The sequence below is a fragment of the Syngnathus floridae genome, chromosome 6 (genome assembly GCF_059516105.1).
Source record: "Syngnathus floridae isolate MCC-2025c chromosome 6, RoL_Sflo_1.0, whole genome shotgun sequence".
NCBI classification, from domain to species: Eukaryota; Metazoa; Chordata; class Actinopteri; order Syngnathiformes; family Syngnathidae; genus Syngnathus; species Syngnathus floridae.
In genome coordinates, this window is record NC_142418.1 from 8634785 (window position 1) to 8650154 (window position 15370).

Genomic DNA, 15370 nt, shown 5'->3' on the forward strand with positions numbered 1-15370 from the left:
CATACTCCTCGGAGCTCTGGATGGGAAGAAAAGCCAGTCCAAAGTCCACAGTAGCTGCATCCTCCTGTCTGCACGTCTACACGTTGTCAGTCTGTCTGTCTGGTCGAAGCGCATCCGGCCATCCTGACTCCCCTGCGACTCGACAAGGCCTCTGTGTCAAGAGGAAGGAAGGAAGGAAGGAAGAAAGGCCCTGCGGTCACACAGGAGGGAGGATTTGGAGAAAGGGAGGGAGGAAGCGTGTGAGGGTGTCTTTGCTGGACTTCATCCACTCCATTGGAGTCGCACACTATAGAAGGGCTGCTTGTACAGGGACAAGGCCAAAGTAAAATGTTTAAGTGTGTGCAGCTCCAGCAGATCATGAGATGATTTCTGTTGTACTTCATTGATGTGCTGATGATTGATTTGCGTGGCCTACCTGCAAGCTACTTTCAGATCCACTTGATGGAGTGGCTGGGTTGGCATGCATGTGTGTGTGCGTCTGTGAGTTTACCGTTCATTAGAGAGTGACAGTTTACTTCAGTGGAAATCCAGCTGAGTCATCATGTGCAGTGAACACTGGTTCACGCATACTTGCACGCACACACACAAACAGCTTTCTTAACTTACGTGTTGGCAAAAAAAAAAAAAATCTTTAGATTGTCTTTAGCTTTTTCTTTGTCACATGTGGATTTGCCCCATGGCAAAACCCACTCAGACAAACTTCATAGTCATTGCCTGAGTTTTAACATTTGAGGTAGCTAAAAGTACCTTTGAATTCCCGATTTGCTCATGCTAAGTGTCAATATCGAGAAAAGATGCGGGCTGCGGTGAGAGAAGGAGGTAATGTGCAGAGTAAAAGCTTTCATCACAACAACTTACAGGTATCATATTCAAAAATGTTCGTGGTAACGAATAATGGTAGCAACATCTGTGTTTTCTTTTCCATAAATAGCCGATTAAAACAACAGCGCATACAGGCATGCACAGCGTCAGGACGCAATGGCAGCATTGTTAAGACTGAAAGTGGCCTGTATGACTGGTTTGTGCCTGAGTGAGGGGAAGAGCTGGGCGTCAACTAGTAATCGAGGAAAGAGAAAGCAAAAACAGAGTCAGTGTTTAGAAACGTTGACCCTGATTTGTCTGCCAATAGCAGTTAACGGTTAAATCATAAATCAACACATCACTTCCTATTGGGTTATTATTGTTGTGTTTGATTTCCAAGACCCTTTTTTTTTCTGTGTATACAGCTGATAAGACTCAGAGGGGCTTGAAAAGACACACCCTTGCCTGCTCTTGTTCCGGGACTAAAAATAAGAGGTGAAGTAATGTGAAAAACACTGCTCTATTTACATTCTGCTATGTAACAGCCTCAACTTCACAGCCTCCTCGTACTGTTGAATCTGGGTTAAATGACCAAGGGGAATTTTCCCTGCCTGTTGTCTGGCAGCGGGATAGGAAGACTTGTTGAAAGGTGGAGATAGGGACAAGAGGAAAACACATAACTGAGGTCACTGAGAAGGGAAAAGCCCATTTCATACAAAACAAAAATACATTACTATGGAAACAGTGAACAGTAAAATGTGGAGTATTTGTGTGCTTATATATACATATAATTCCTTCCTAGGAGCCAACAAGAGGTGTGGTGGTGGTAGTGGGCTGGACTGGGCTGGGGGTTAGAGATAACACCCATTGCTATGACGATGATGCAGATAAGATTCAAAACTCCACAGTTGAATTTATGAATGATTGTAATCAGAGGCGCACGTGGATGAAGTCCTTGCCTGGCTTCACGCATCCCCTCTGATAATCATGCCATGGTTGTTATCTTCAAGCAGAGGTCACACGGGAAGCATGATGCCAAATGCCCAGAGAAGAACTCTCGAAGCCTTCATTTCCACCTGACTTGGTTTTATGATGGAGATTCGGGACAGAGCAAGCACATGGATTTTTATGCTTTGAGCTAAACACCTCTTATCTCTAGGCATCTATAGACACTGGTATGGGTTTTTCACAGAAGTACAGCAGAGTTCAAAGCAAAGCAAAGTGACTGGTTGTATTTAAAATAAATTGCCGCAAGGTACTTTCACACTATTTTCACATTATGCGAAAACATAGTCACAAGTTTTGGGACGTGTTACACAAGCAGTGTTGGCCATGTTACTTTAAAAAGGAATTTGCAAATTGCTTCTTCCTAAAAGTAATTGTGTTACCAAGTCCATTCCTGCCTTGTATTGTTACAAAATGAGCAAAGTAATTATATTTTCCTGTCATTTTCTATTTAGATAGCTATGCAAAAATATGTTTATAATAGCTAAATGAAGAACAAAACAATATATTCCTTCCTTCCTTCCTTCCTTCCTTCCTTCCTTCCTTCCTTCCTTCCTTCCTTCCTTCCTTCCTTCCTTCCTTCCTTCCTTCCTTCCTTCCTTCCTTCCTTCCTTCCTCTTGAACATTTGGTATTTAACATTTGGCAAACCGAGACCACCCTAAAAAGTGGGTCTCGGTCCAGTTCTTTTAGCCGCACGTATTCACACCTGATTAAAATATTTGGACCAGCGTTAGAATCAAACCCTGGTTCTTTTAAAGTGGACCAACCAGTCAGGTCTGAATACACCCTCAGTTCGTTTGAGTTTGCATCTACGTGGAGCTGACGACGTGATTTGTGTGAACTATTGAGCTCCATTTGAAATAGATTTAAATATGAAATTGACTTGGGTATGGATCAGGAAGTTACGTATATAGTGATCATCCCGAGTGGCATGCATGGTGCAACTAATGGGCTGAAGGAGTATATGTATTTGCATTCTATATTTAAATAATAGCCTACAACAAAAGCAATTTAATCAGAGGACTGTGCTCATGACTAAATGTCTATTTGGAGCTGAATGAAATACGAGTGAGCCGGCCATTGTTTAAGCATTGCCTAGCAACACTTTGCGCCGCACAAGCACGGGACCTTTTATGGGTTTCATGACCATCATTTAACAAATTAAAACAAATTATTCAAAATCTAATCCACCATCACCACCATTACAATGACAGCAGTTGTTGTGAGCGCTTTCAGGCAAATTCCAAGTCACTTTGCAGCATGACTCAGCAGCCGTTCGGTCACGCGGCAAATTACAGACAAAATTCATTGGATGAAAACTGTAATATGATGTTTCAACTTCAAGAGGCGCTAGTCCTTGCTACAGCTTTCTGAGCGCAAAAGAGGAAAGATGCATAATCTGGGAGAATATTCACACGATTCAATTTGAAAGAAGATGCCATCATTTAAATGTCTCGCCATATCGTTCAGGAAGGTGCATAATTGGCAGCGGCCAAAGGCAGGGACCTTGGCGGTCTGATCCCCGTATGCAGAAGCTGGCTCTTGGGACATGGAATGTCACCTCTCTGGCTGGAAAGGAGCCCGAGCTGGTGTGCGAGGCAGAAAAGTTCCGACTATATATAGTCGGACTAGCGTCCACGCACAGTTTGGGTTCCGGTGCAAGCCCTCTCGAGAGGGGCTGGACTCTCTTCCACTCTGGAGTTGCCCACGGTGAGAGGCGCTGAGCAGGTGTGGGTATACTTATTGCCCCCCGGCTGGGCGCCTGCACATTGGGGTTCACCCCGGTAAACGAGAGGGTAGCCTCCCTCCGCCTTTGGGTGGGGGGACGGGTCCTGACTGTTGTTTGTGTCTATGCACCAAACGGCAGCTCAGAGTACCCACCCTTCTTGGAGTCCCTGGAGGAAGTGCTGGAGAGCGCTCCTTCTGGGGACTCCATCGTTCTACTGGGTGACTTCAATGCTCACGTGGCAATGACAGTGAGACCTGGAAGGGCGTGATTGGGAGGAACGGCCCCCTGATCTGAACCCGAGCGGTGTTCTATTGTTGGACTTCTGTGCTCGACACGGATTTTCAATAATGAACACCATGTTCAAACATAAGGCTCTCCCTTAGAGATAGGGTGAGAAGCTCGGTCATTCGGAAGAGACTCGGAGTAGAGTCGCTACTCCTCCACGTTGAGAGGAGCCAGATGAGGTGGCTCGAGCATCTCATCCGGTTGCCTCCTGGACGCCTCCCTGGGGAGGTGTTCCAGGCATGTCCCACTGGTAGGAGACCCCGGGGACGACCCAGGATGCGCTGGAGAGACTATGTCTCTCAGCTGGCCTGGGAACGCCTTGGGGTCCCCCGGGATGAGCTGGATGAAGTGGCTGGGGAGAGGGAAGTCTGGGAGTCCCTCCTGAAGCTACTGCCCCCGCGACCCGACCCCGGATAAGCGGAAGAAGATGGATGGATGGATGGATGGAAATTGACTGTGGAATCTGCACAATCATAAGGTGTGCGGCTTCCTATCTTTTCTGGCTCAAGCCCTTGGGAGAATTCACCCCTTACTCCCAGTCATTGTTCATAAATGGAGGTTCTAGTCCAGTTTTTGCCCAGTAAGAAAAATGCACTGTTGAAAATATTATTATAATTTTATTATATTTAAAAAATAATAATATTTACACTACTTTCAGGCCCGCAAAAGTGTGCAATGTTCCATTTCTGTAACTTAACATCATATCATAAGACAATAACGCACGTGACAGTAGGCACTGCCACTACTGTTATAACTTGGGGTACGGCGATTATAGCCGACAATGAAGACACTGGAGGTGAACACCACTACTCACGAGCTTGTATTGTAGTTCAACCCTACCTCTCACGTCATCATCCCACATTACCCAGCGAGCACCACGGCACGTTGCTAAGAAACGTCAGCAATCAATGCACAACAACTACGAGCAGAGCTAAGCCGCATCAGAGACAGAGCACGTATTTTGCCACAGCGAACAATCTCCTTACCACCCAAACCTCTGGAAAAAAAAAAAAAGTCAAATGAGGTTGTTTGCATCTTATCACCAGGAAATAGCATTAGTCAAATTGTACTCTTGGGCTAAGGCTTGAAAGGGATGGCATGGCAGTAGTCATCATTAGCCCCGTCCCCTGACATGAGGCCTGCCTCTGATCCAGAGCCAGGGCAGGGCAGGAAGGCCGAAGGTAGGCATGAGAGGGTGGGCAGCCCTGGGTGGGCTCCTCCACTTGGGCCCTGCTCATGGGCCAGCAACCATCAGGCTGGTATGTCGGAATGTGCGCCACCACAGCTCTTGCAGACGTCGGGGGATTTTGAAAAAGCAGGACCAGATGATTGAGAAAAAAAAAAAAAAAGAGAGAGGACTAGCTCTGGTACACTGCGCCACATGGCTACTGCCTCAATCAGAGACCATCCACTTCTCATCTTCTCATCTCTGAGTGAAGTGAAGCCAAGCGAGCACAAACTGCAAAGGGCTTGTTCTGCTTGGTCTGGTCTAATCTCAGCACTTTTCTTGTCCATGTTTCCATGTTTCCTCCTCCTCAGTGGGAGCAAAATAATGCATTAGTATCCCACTTTGCTGTGCACCTCTACCACTGAAAACAGTCTTTTCCCAGCGGTTTAGCACATGCCAGCTATTTTTCCCATGCTCTCTCATCATCGGACCTATTTAGAGCATAAATGCCATTAAACCAGCTGACGTTGCAAAAATAACTTATGGACAAGTTAAGGAATAAAAATAATATGTATTCAACAAGGGGATAAAAATCATTTCTCAATATAGCATTGCTATTGTTTTCCTTTCACTCTTGTCTTTTCAAATCCTTCTCCCACCACAACTCCAGCATGCCATGAGGTTTCCCTTTAGAAACAATGAGACAATCCAAAAGTTGAGGGCCTTTATATAAAACTCCCATGGAGACCAATGTGATGAGGTGATTGGCTTTTCTGGTCTCAACCTGCCAGTTAAAATAGTGGCTTTGTCAATGTGAGAAGCCTATCAGAATTTTATGACATAGCAGTCTGAAGGGGCAAATATCAGTACAAAGTATCCTTTGTACTGTAAAAATGGTGTCTGTGTACAGTGACAAAACAGGATACCAAGGAAATGTAAACCTGAAAAAAAAAAAAACTTAAATAACAATAGTTTTGAGATTAAGGACTGTCACCACAAACAGTTCACAGGCTGACTAAATGTAGCCAAGGTCTACTGTGAAGACCAGCGAGACTGTTGCTCTATCCCACAAGGGAAAAATATAGAGGAAGTCATCGATCCTTCCCACCACCACGACTGGGAAGGACACACTTTGTGTTTGCCCCTTCTGATGACGAGGTTTATTATTGTATCCCCACAACGCACCACAAGATTTCTTTCCCGTTTCCACTTGATGTTGCGCCTGACCTCCAGTAGTAGCAACAAAGATCTTTGGACACCATCCAGCAGATCTCTGTGAATGACTGAACTTGAACCATTCTCTACACTACAGGGTTGTCTAGACATCATTTGTTGAAGATGCTTAAACAAAGTTTCATGTTTTGTCATTTGTTAAATGCCACAAAAGCTTGTTGGACAGAGAATTGTCACTTGTGTGCTATAATGCAATGTCTGCATGAAGAAAACAGCAACAATAAAGGCTAAAAAAATTTAGTTTGCCGTAGATAGTGATGGAAGGAGTAATCAAATCTGTTTCTTGTTCACAGATTTCAGCACATATCAGTGACACTACTGTCCCCTTTAAAAAAACTGCGACTTATAGTCCGGAAAATACGGTAGATTTCATTAAATGCCCAGCCCTACAAGAGAGGTCGAAGGATGACGGAATAACTTTTATGGCTGTGTTGCAAAATGCCAAGAACTGCTTGGTAGTTGAGACAGGATGAGGATGGGAGGAAGAAAGGCAGCATCTGTTAGCGTGTGTGCGTATGTGTGTGTGTGTGTTCATGTATATGTGTGTGTGTGTGTCTGTGTGGATCAGGAGCGGTTAGAACAGCAGTCAAGCAGATGTTTCCTCTGTTTGGTACTGGTACATGACCATGAAGGAAAAACAGGGGCGCTCATCAACTAATGAAGAGAGTAATCACAAAAAGTTTAAACTTATACAGTAGAACCCCGGAACTCGACGCTAATTTATTCCAGAAGGAGCGTCGAGAAGCGAATCTGTCGTGTTCCAAAGAAATTTTCCAAATTTTGTCTAAAACAGTATGTAAAACTACAAAAAAATAAAAAATACAGTACAGCAACAGCCTTACGCAGTACATATGCGGCGCTTGACACGCGTTGGACATTTATTAGACAAATAATGAGGGTGAAATAATTAAACATGACAAAATAAGATTATTTAAACACAAAACGTACTTACCCATGGTAGAAGAGCTAAAGTCCCGTATCAACAATAATAATAATAATAATAGTAACAATAATAATAATAATAATAATAATAATAATAATAATATCATGACTATTGTTTACAAATAGTGCTTTACATTGTTGCTACTGCATGTACCCCTGTGACCTTGTGGTCACGCGGGTGCAGCTTTTAGGAACCGCGCCACGCACGACCGCAGTTAGGCGTCACGATGGTTTAAAACCGGTTAAACAACAACGCCAAATAACATGAAATTCTGAAGATTTGTTCAAGAGCAGAGGCGAAGATTTCCAGACATTTTGCGTCGAAAGCCGAATATGTCGAGTACCGAAGCGATTGAGTTCCAGTATTCTACTGTAATATTAATCGTGATGAAAACAAAAATGTTGTGCTGTGTTAAATTGAATCGCATCTCGTTTTTTTTAAGGGAAGACAATTTGCAAATTTAGTATTGGCACATAAAGTTGATACACAATTTGCTTTTGAGGGCCTCATAAAATGGCCCTTGACTTTGACAACTTTGTCCGAGAGGGTGCGAAAACGCATGACTGCATGCTCTGCTGAATGTGCTAAACCACATGAGTAATTTATTGCTAAACATTTTATTGATTAAATATTGTTGCTGCTGCATCATCATAAAGAACGAGCATTGCCAGCTGAGTTCATCCCCACAGCAAACATTTTATGCAAGTTTGCTTCTGCTGCTGATGAACAAAAGTGCTGAGTCATCGTGAGAGGACGAGTCTTTCATGACCACTGCAGTTTTTCCACAGATACTACATAAATGCAATCTGGAATTTCCCTGTGTGGGACAAGTAAAGGAATATCTCATCTTATCTTAAGCTCTTTAATGAAAAAGGTCGATTTTAATCAGAATCATAGAGAGAGAAAGCTGTTTACGGGAATCCGACATTTGGGGTTTCCGTGGCACACACTGACACAATGGTGTTACCCTATCATTGTGAGACTGAAAATGAGAGGATTTAGTCAAAATTATACTTGTCAAGGTTTTATGATTTACAATAAGCATCATAGACATGAAAGAGTTTGGATTGGACAAAAGCCAAGAGCCACCACAAACAAAACCATAGCAAGAACATACTCGTGTGTGCCGCTGCCCACATGCGCAGTTGAATTTTAAAAAAAATGCAATTCAACTTACCTGAGATCTCCAAAGGCTAATCCTGATTGATTCCTTGTGAACAGGATCCAATTCCTAAAGGATACAACACACAGCAGAACTACATTGAGCATAAATGATATGAAGGGATCACATTTAAACTGCCTGGAATCAGCTAACAAGATGAACTGTGACACTTTCTAGCCTGTGCCCTTCATTTACATTGATGAGAAATGTTAGATGAAAAATGTGTTTTGAAACTCCTCTTGGAAAAATGACTGAAGAAATAAGACCTCTTTACATGACATGAAATCTCATTGGAGGATCAGACCTCATAGAAATTCAGTGTTGGTTTTCGGCATTGTCATAGATTTTTCCAAATGGTCTGACTGATGATATTATGGACCACAAAGGATGAAATCCCTAAATTCCTTGCAATTGGATGTTGAGAAACGTTCTTAAACAGTCTGACTATTTGCGCACATAATGTCGCCCCAGAGAATTGCTCAACTTTACTTGTCTTTTGTTGCCTTGCTCTAGCTTTTCTTTCCAAACGTGTTGCAGGCATCGAATACAAAAGAGGATATTTTTCAAAAAAACTATGACAAAAAACAATAACACTCATAAATTTGAACATGGAATGCTTTTTCTTTGTAGTGTATTTGACAATCGGTTCGAGAGTTTCAAATTTATGTATTCTGGTTTTATTAGCATTTTATATAACAAATTTAATTGGAATAGTTTTTTTTTTTAAATCTTTTGAACACACTGCTATCATTTACCACACACTACTACTGTGTTTAGCACAGTTGGATCCCTTGCAGACTACTTCAGATTTCCACTTTACACATATGTCAACAACCATCTTTTCAAAAGATGTTTTTTGTACAAAGACAAGCAATAGGTGTGCTTGTGGCTAATGCTTTTATAAAATGTAACATCACCAGCCATTTACTGGATTGGCATGCATAGATAGAACAGTCTTCCCGTGTTTTCACTAGGTTATTAGTAGTTTCTTCACCTCACTTTAATCAAAATAAATTCCATTAGGCAAACGTGTGAATACAGTGGGACTGCAAAAACAGAGTCAGATCCCAACATCTTCAGAAGCCAGGAAATGGGATCAGATGAATGAAGTGCAGACGTTGAGGATTTAAGCTCCTGCATTGTCTGAACGTACTTTAAACAGCTTCCATTATCCAGCCTTGTCTTTGAAACCTGAACTTTTGGCAAGAGCCTCTTGACATACAAAAACAACTGCTACACCTGATCATTTCATTCATGACTAGGGCTAAAACAAATTTGATAGGATTTCACTTTTTGTTGTTGAATTTGTTTGACTTGATGAAAGCATGCGACAACCCGGTTGATCTCGTCTATCTTCCCTTTGCTTTCCTTCTTCTCCCTTATGGGTTTGAGAAGAAGTGTTCTAACAATGTACAAGCAGCTTTAATGTTCATGTCATGTCTTGGAAAGGCTGCAGCTGCAGGAAAAGGCCACACAGAGAGCTAGATAATGCTTCAGAGGAATGGCAATCTCCTATTTCCAACAATGCTAGACTCATCACATCAGTTTTGAATGAAAAGAAAAAGCAGCTGCTTTTTACTTTACCAGGCTTTCGGAAATTCATGTGTGATGTTACTGAGCATGAAGTTTCATTCAGGTGGATGACAACAAAGAGAAGACGGGTATAGGTGGAATCCTGGTCCTACTCTAATTTCTTAATCTTTTCATTCGGCTTCCCACTTTGATTTGAGAACCTGACTCGACAGGTTGCTCTATGAGTAAAAATGCTTTGGGCGCTGAGAATTTGTTCAGGGAGGGTTTGTCCATCTTTTAAACCTCATTTTGACCTAAAATATACTTAGCAGACTTCAGTATTGTCTCTTTTGTAAAGAAAGTTCATCTGTTAGGAATCTCTTTGCCCTTTGCTTGCATTGCCATGTTGCTTCAGGTGACAGAGAATACAAAGAAAGACAAATGAATGAAAAAGCACAAACAGGCTGTTGACAGCAATTCCAAATATGTCAAGATAAAGGAAAAATAAAGTTTTGCGGACAGAAAACAAAGACATTAGTGAGATAAAGCTTTTGTGTAACGTGAACAAAGTATGAATTACTGTCCTCTTAACCCAGGTTAGTACCTCTGGGAAAAAAGGAGGCAAGGCTGAAAAAAAAGATTGCAATAAATTGGAGAGACTCAAAGTACCTCAAGTATCAAGCGATGTGATATCACAAGTTTGACTTATCCTGCGGGCTTTAAACATCAATACTCACAAAAGCGAAATAAAAATATAAACCAATAACATTCTTGAGGCAGTCACAAGTCCTGTTGTGGAAAAAAAAGAATGTGAATGAATATGAATAATTAACAGAAATGACTTGGTATGTATAGCGAAAAAAAAATAATAATTGTAATAGTAATAGTATCTGTGCGGGGAGCTGAGGGATGTAATTGTGACCAAAGTAATCCGTCACGTGTGTTGTGACCCCACACAGTGTCATGCGGTCTCTGTGGGTCCATCTGACAAGCAGGTGAAACCTGTGCTGACAGCTCAGCCTGCTAACCTTCACGATCCATCTAGCATTACACCCCGCCTGGATTGACGCACCACTGAAGAAGGAAGTGACACGTTCATGGAGGGCGACGGTCGACTCAAAAGATACATTTCAAATGCATGAAGCAAAGGAGGATGCTGAAGGTTGAAAGAAGGATGGTGCTGGCTACCAGAAAAGCGGCCCATTTTTACTTGTCAAAGAATTATAAACTAGTACAAACGGCTCTTATCTACATGAGAACAATTTTGTCGTAGCGTGGGACAATCCTTCTGAGTCACTGTCGAAATCAAAACATAGAACAAATCTTTTTTATTATTTAAAAAAATATTTGGAAAGCACCCCCTTGACCGTGGGCCAACTATCGGCCAATCAACTTAATATTCCCTGGTCAGTAGATGTCTGTAACACTGAAAAACCAGAAGCCTAGTCTTAGGGCCACATTCTTGACCTCCCCTCACGCAACTGCTAACACAGCACGTGGCTTTGTGCAGGCTTCGCCGATGGCTCCTTTTAGAAGTTCTTAATGGGTCACACGCACAATACACTTTGTGTTACCAAGCAGTAAACCTCCAGGGAGGGGATCACTGGCGTCACCAGGGTTCCGGTGAAGGAGAGGGAGACGAGGGAGACAAGAGCCATGAATCGGGCTAAAATACTGGGCTGAAGTTCAGACACAGCATCGCATTTACCACACACATTCACCTCCACCTTGAGTGAATATCGCCGACCTGCAGTCCGACCAATTGAAGTCACTCAGAACAAGAGACTCTCCAAGAATAACAAAAGGGGCCATGCTGTAAATGAAAGTGTCCCGCAATACTGAAAGTTTAACGTTGGAGTGAAAGACGCCCTCTACTGTTAACTTGAAAAACTGAGGCTGGATGGGTGACTTGAGAAATACGCAACTTTGCCTTTTTGCTCTTTGCTTTCAATTGTGAACCAAGACTGAACTGAACAGTGTAGCGTGACAAAAACGAAGCGGAATCCAAACATACCAAAGGGTTTCTTTCAGGGTCATATCCAGACATCATAAAACCAACCCGTGAGGACGGCTTGCTGATTTCAGTCAAACAGACAACCAGTTATTTTGTTACGTAGCAATTTATTTAGTTTCGACCCTACATGATGAGAGGTCAAGCTAATTAGGTCGATATGATGTGACATTGTTTCTGTGTTTTTAATCAATCATTCTTGAATACCTTGCACACGACACACACAAACATATTTGTTTGCATCCGGACACATTTACCCGTACAACCATCCATGCGCCTCGGCTCACATACACACAAGTAACGCACGCACACATGTAAGCCCAACAATGGTGAACAGCTGCATGGGTCTGTCTGGATCGAGACCAGCCACCTCTGGGCCACAAAGGGCTGCTTGTACCCTCGGCTTGCTAGGAACATAAAACACAAGAGATAAGACCAGACACTGTTTGCCAGAACCAGCGGACCTCCCAAACAGGAACTGCAAGTGCAAGTGTTTGACACACATACTCAAAAGCATGTGAAGCAGTGCATATTTCAATGAGCTTGTTTTGAGAATAACATCAAGTGACATTCATTATGGTTCAGTTTGTTCATTCTTTTGCGCTCGCCTCTGTTGACCTCCTTGTCCCACATTTTACAAGCTCATCTGATCACTTAAAAGTGTGAATCTAAGGCAACCAGACAATGAGGATATTTAGAATGAGGCTCCCCATTCACAAGTTGATCACCGAGGGAGATTAATTACCAGCGCAACAAAGGTAAGTTTGTTTCCAGGCGACAAGCCTTAATGCCAAGTTATTGTAGAGATTGCTGCTATTCAGTTGCCTCAAGACCGCAAATGCGAGAGATGTGCAAGTTTTAAAGAGGAGACTTGCGACGAACCCGCCAATATAGCAACACTCCACTATGAAAGCAGATTTGTGCACTTGATATTTCACCACGGGGCCTTAAGCTCTTGTACGTCAGTGAGGGTGTCTTTGGATCCGTGCATACTTTTCGGAAGATCATATCAGTTATCAGTATCATGTGGAAAGAAATGACCCGAAAAATCCGGGACACAAATACTGAATGAAAAAAAACAACACACAAGCAAGCAAGCAAGCAAGCAAGCAAACAAACAAACAAAAAAAAACAATCAGTTTAGTTACTCGCAAAATTTCTTTAACAGCAAACTTGCTTTTGTGTACAATTACATATAAACAGGTTCACAGTAATTAAAATCTGAAATGCTGAACTAACAGTGTAAAAATGTATAAAGGTTTATCAGTAAAATCTAAACCACTTTACTCCTACAAATAGCTATGAGTTAATTTTTTTAAATATTGTGACTTGATGATTTTCAAAGCACTATGAACATGCTGTTGAGGGGGCAAAAAAAAAAAAGCATCTCCATTTGAGCCATTGTGATGACTCATAAACGCCAAGTAAGTATGGGGTCAAGGTAAGTCTGGAATTAAGCTTTTCAAAATGATAAAATTGGACAGATGTTTTGCTTAAAAAGGCACTTTTATGTATAAATTAAGTAAAATGCCTATGGAATATTCTCATGATAGATTATAAAATGTTGAAATCAAAACACAATCTTTACCATCACCTCACTGGTTCTTGGTCAAAGCCACTGCAATGGCCACTTTTCATTTTTGGTGACTCATCATTCATTACTTCTGAAGCATGATTTTGAAACAAATGTATTATGAGGCAGCACAAATTGGGTCTAGCTCTAAAAAAAGGGTTGACCTTAAATACAATACCCGGCATGATAAAATGCTTTCTACTCTTCCATTTGTTGAAATTTCTGCTTAGTCATGATTTGTCCAGTCACCACTTGCAAGCCCACACAGACACAAGCCCACACACACCATGACACTGTGGAGTCTGTGTGGCTTGGATCAAGGTCCACTCGCAAAGGGGAGGAGGGTAAGTCCCCATAAACGTGACTGATGTCTTTGTCCTTATCGTTTCCCTTCTTCCCCTTTTTCTATGCCTGTCTATCTATCACCAGCCGCGTTTCCCTGTCTTCGGCACCTCCTTCTCTGTCCATCTGTCGCTTTCACTATTTCCCTCTCAAACTCTGACACTTGATACCGGTCAAAGTATTGGAACACCTGGCCATTACACCTACAGAGACTGAAAATACAATATTTGTTATAAAAGCTTCCACTCTCTTTGGAATATAAATATTTTTTGGTATCATTCTAGATTGTGTCCATGGCAATTTTTGTCCAATCCGCCAGAAAAACATGACCAGAAGATCAATGCATGTCCTCGAGGGTGAGCTGAAGCATGTCCTAGCTGACTTTAGACGAGAGGCAGGTATACCCGCACTGGTGAACAGTCAATGACTGAGCATGTCTTTATGAGAAAAAAAAAAAAAAATAGGCATTCTTTCCAATTCTTGCTTGAGGCAAAACTTCCGTCTGGGTTTGCTGTTGCCATATTTTCAATCAGGGACACGTCTGGACTGCTGACGTGCCAGTTTCGATATTGTTGTAACATATACAGAATGTGGAACGGGGTGTTGGCAATAAATTGTAAATGAGGAACTATCTGGAAAAAAAGAAAGAAAAACAACACTTTGTCAATTTGAAAATTTAATATTTTGTCTTTATAGTGTATTCAATTGAATATAGGCCGAATAGAATTTGCCAATCATTGTATATTTCTTGCCCTTGGAGTGGGGTTTGAACTTATAAATCAAAAAGTACCCCCAAAATGTTTGGGATATCCATTTTGGAATTTCAGTATGAACCTAAAACCCTTTACAGGTGGACTAAGACTTTCTCTAAACATTTGAATGTACAAGTCAATGTTTTAGCATTTTTTGCACAGCTTGCTTTTCTCTAACTAGGAGTTGAAGTGCAAAAGTTCCCAACAGGTGTTTGACCCATGAATCACGCACAAAATTTCCTGGTTCACGTACAAGTGGTATTCATACAGTCCACTCTATAATGCTAAAAACATTTTGACTTCATGAGGCACCCAACAATTGATCTATGGTACCTCGCCATTGCGAACAGGATGTTCTCAAAAGGGGAATACCTACTGAGCTTAGCGGGTCATATAGTATAAGAAACATGTTACACAGAGCTGCAGAAACACTGGAAACACAGAAAGGCATAAAATTGGAAGTCAGGGTGGGCGGCTTGGTGGTGTTGACACACCTGTTGTGAATTTTGCCCCTTCAGCTCTTTGTTAGAAAACAAGTTGTGCAAAAAGTCAGTTTGACCTGTGCAATTAGAAGTTCAGAGTCACTCAAATTACGATAAACTGTAAAGGTTAACATGTATTTAAGGTTCATTTGGGATCCTCAGCTGAAAGATGAATATTCCTGACATTTTGGTGTATACTACACGACAAATCAATGGAATCCAAATAACCATGAAGCGAGAGGTAATATATTTTGAATTGGCATGACTCACAATTTCCCCCCCCCATAATTTTTCATTTGAATAGTTTAAAGTAACATGCAACAGAAATGATTCAAATGAGCGTTGATTGCAGTGTGTCATCTTTGTATATT

General features: G+C 41.8%; 1 long non-coding RNA gene across 15 annotated transcripts in view; it reads right to left on the reverse strand.

Annotated features, from left to right (window-relative positions):
- The window catches only part of LOC148396396 (uncharacterized), a 97537-nt gene that overhangs the window by 24596 nt on the left and 57571 nt on the right, over positions 1-15370 (reverse strand). For 14 of the 15 annotated variants that reach the window (XR_015859266.1, XR_015859268.1, XR_015859273.1 and 11 more), the window contains one exon: positions 8343-8396. This is a non-coding gene — a long non-coding RNA (uncharacterized LOC148396396). Of the gene's footprint in view, positions 1-2; positions 191-8342; positions 8397-15370 lie in introns of those variants that run through there. The other variant, XR_015859277.1, reaches the window with a different exon arrangement.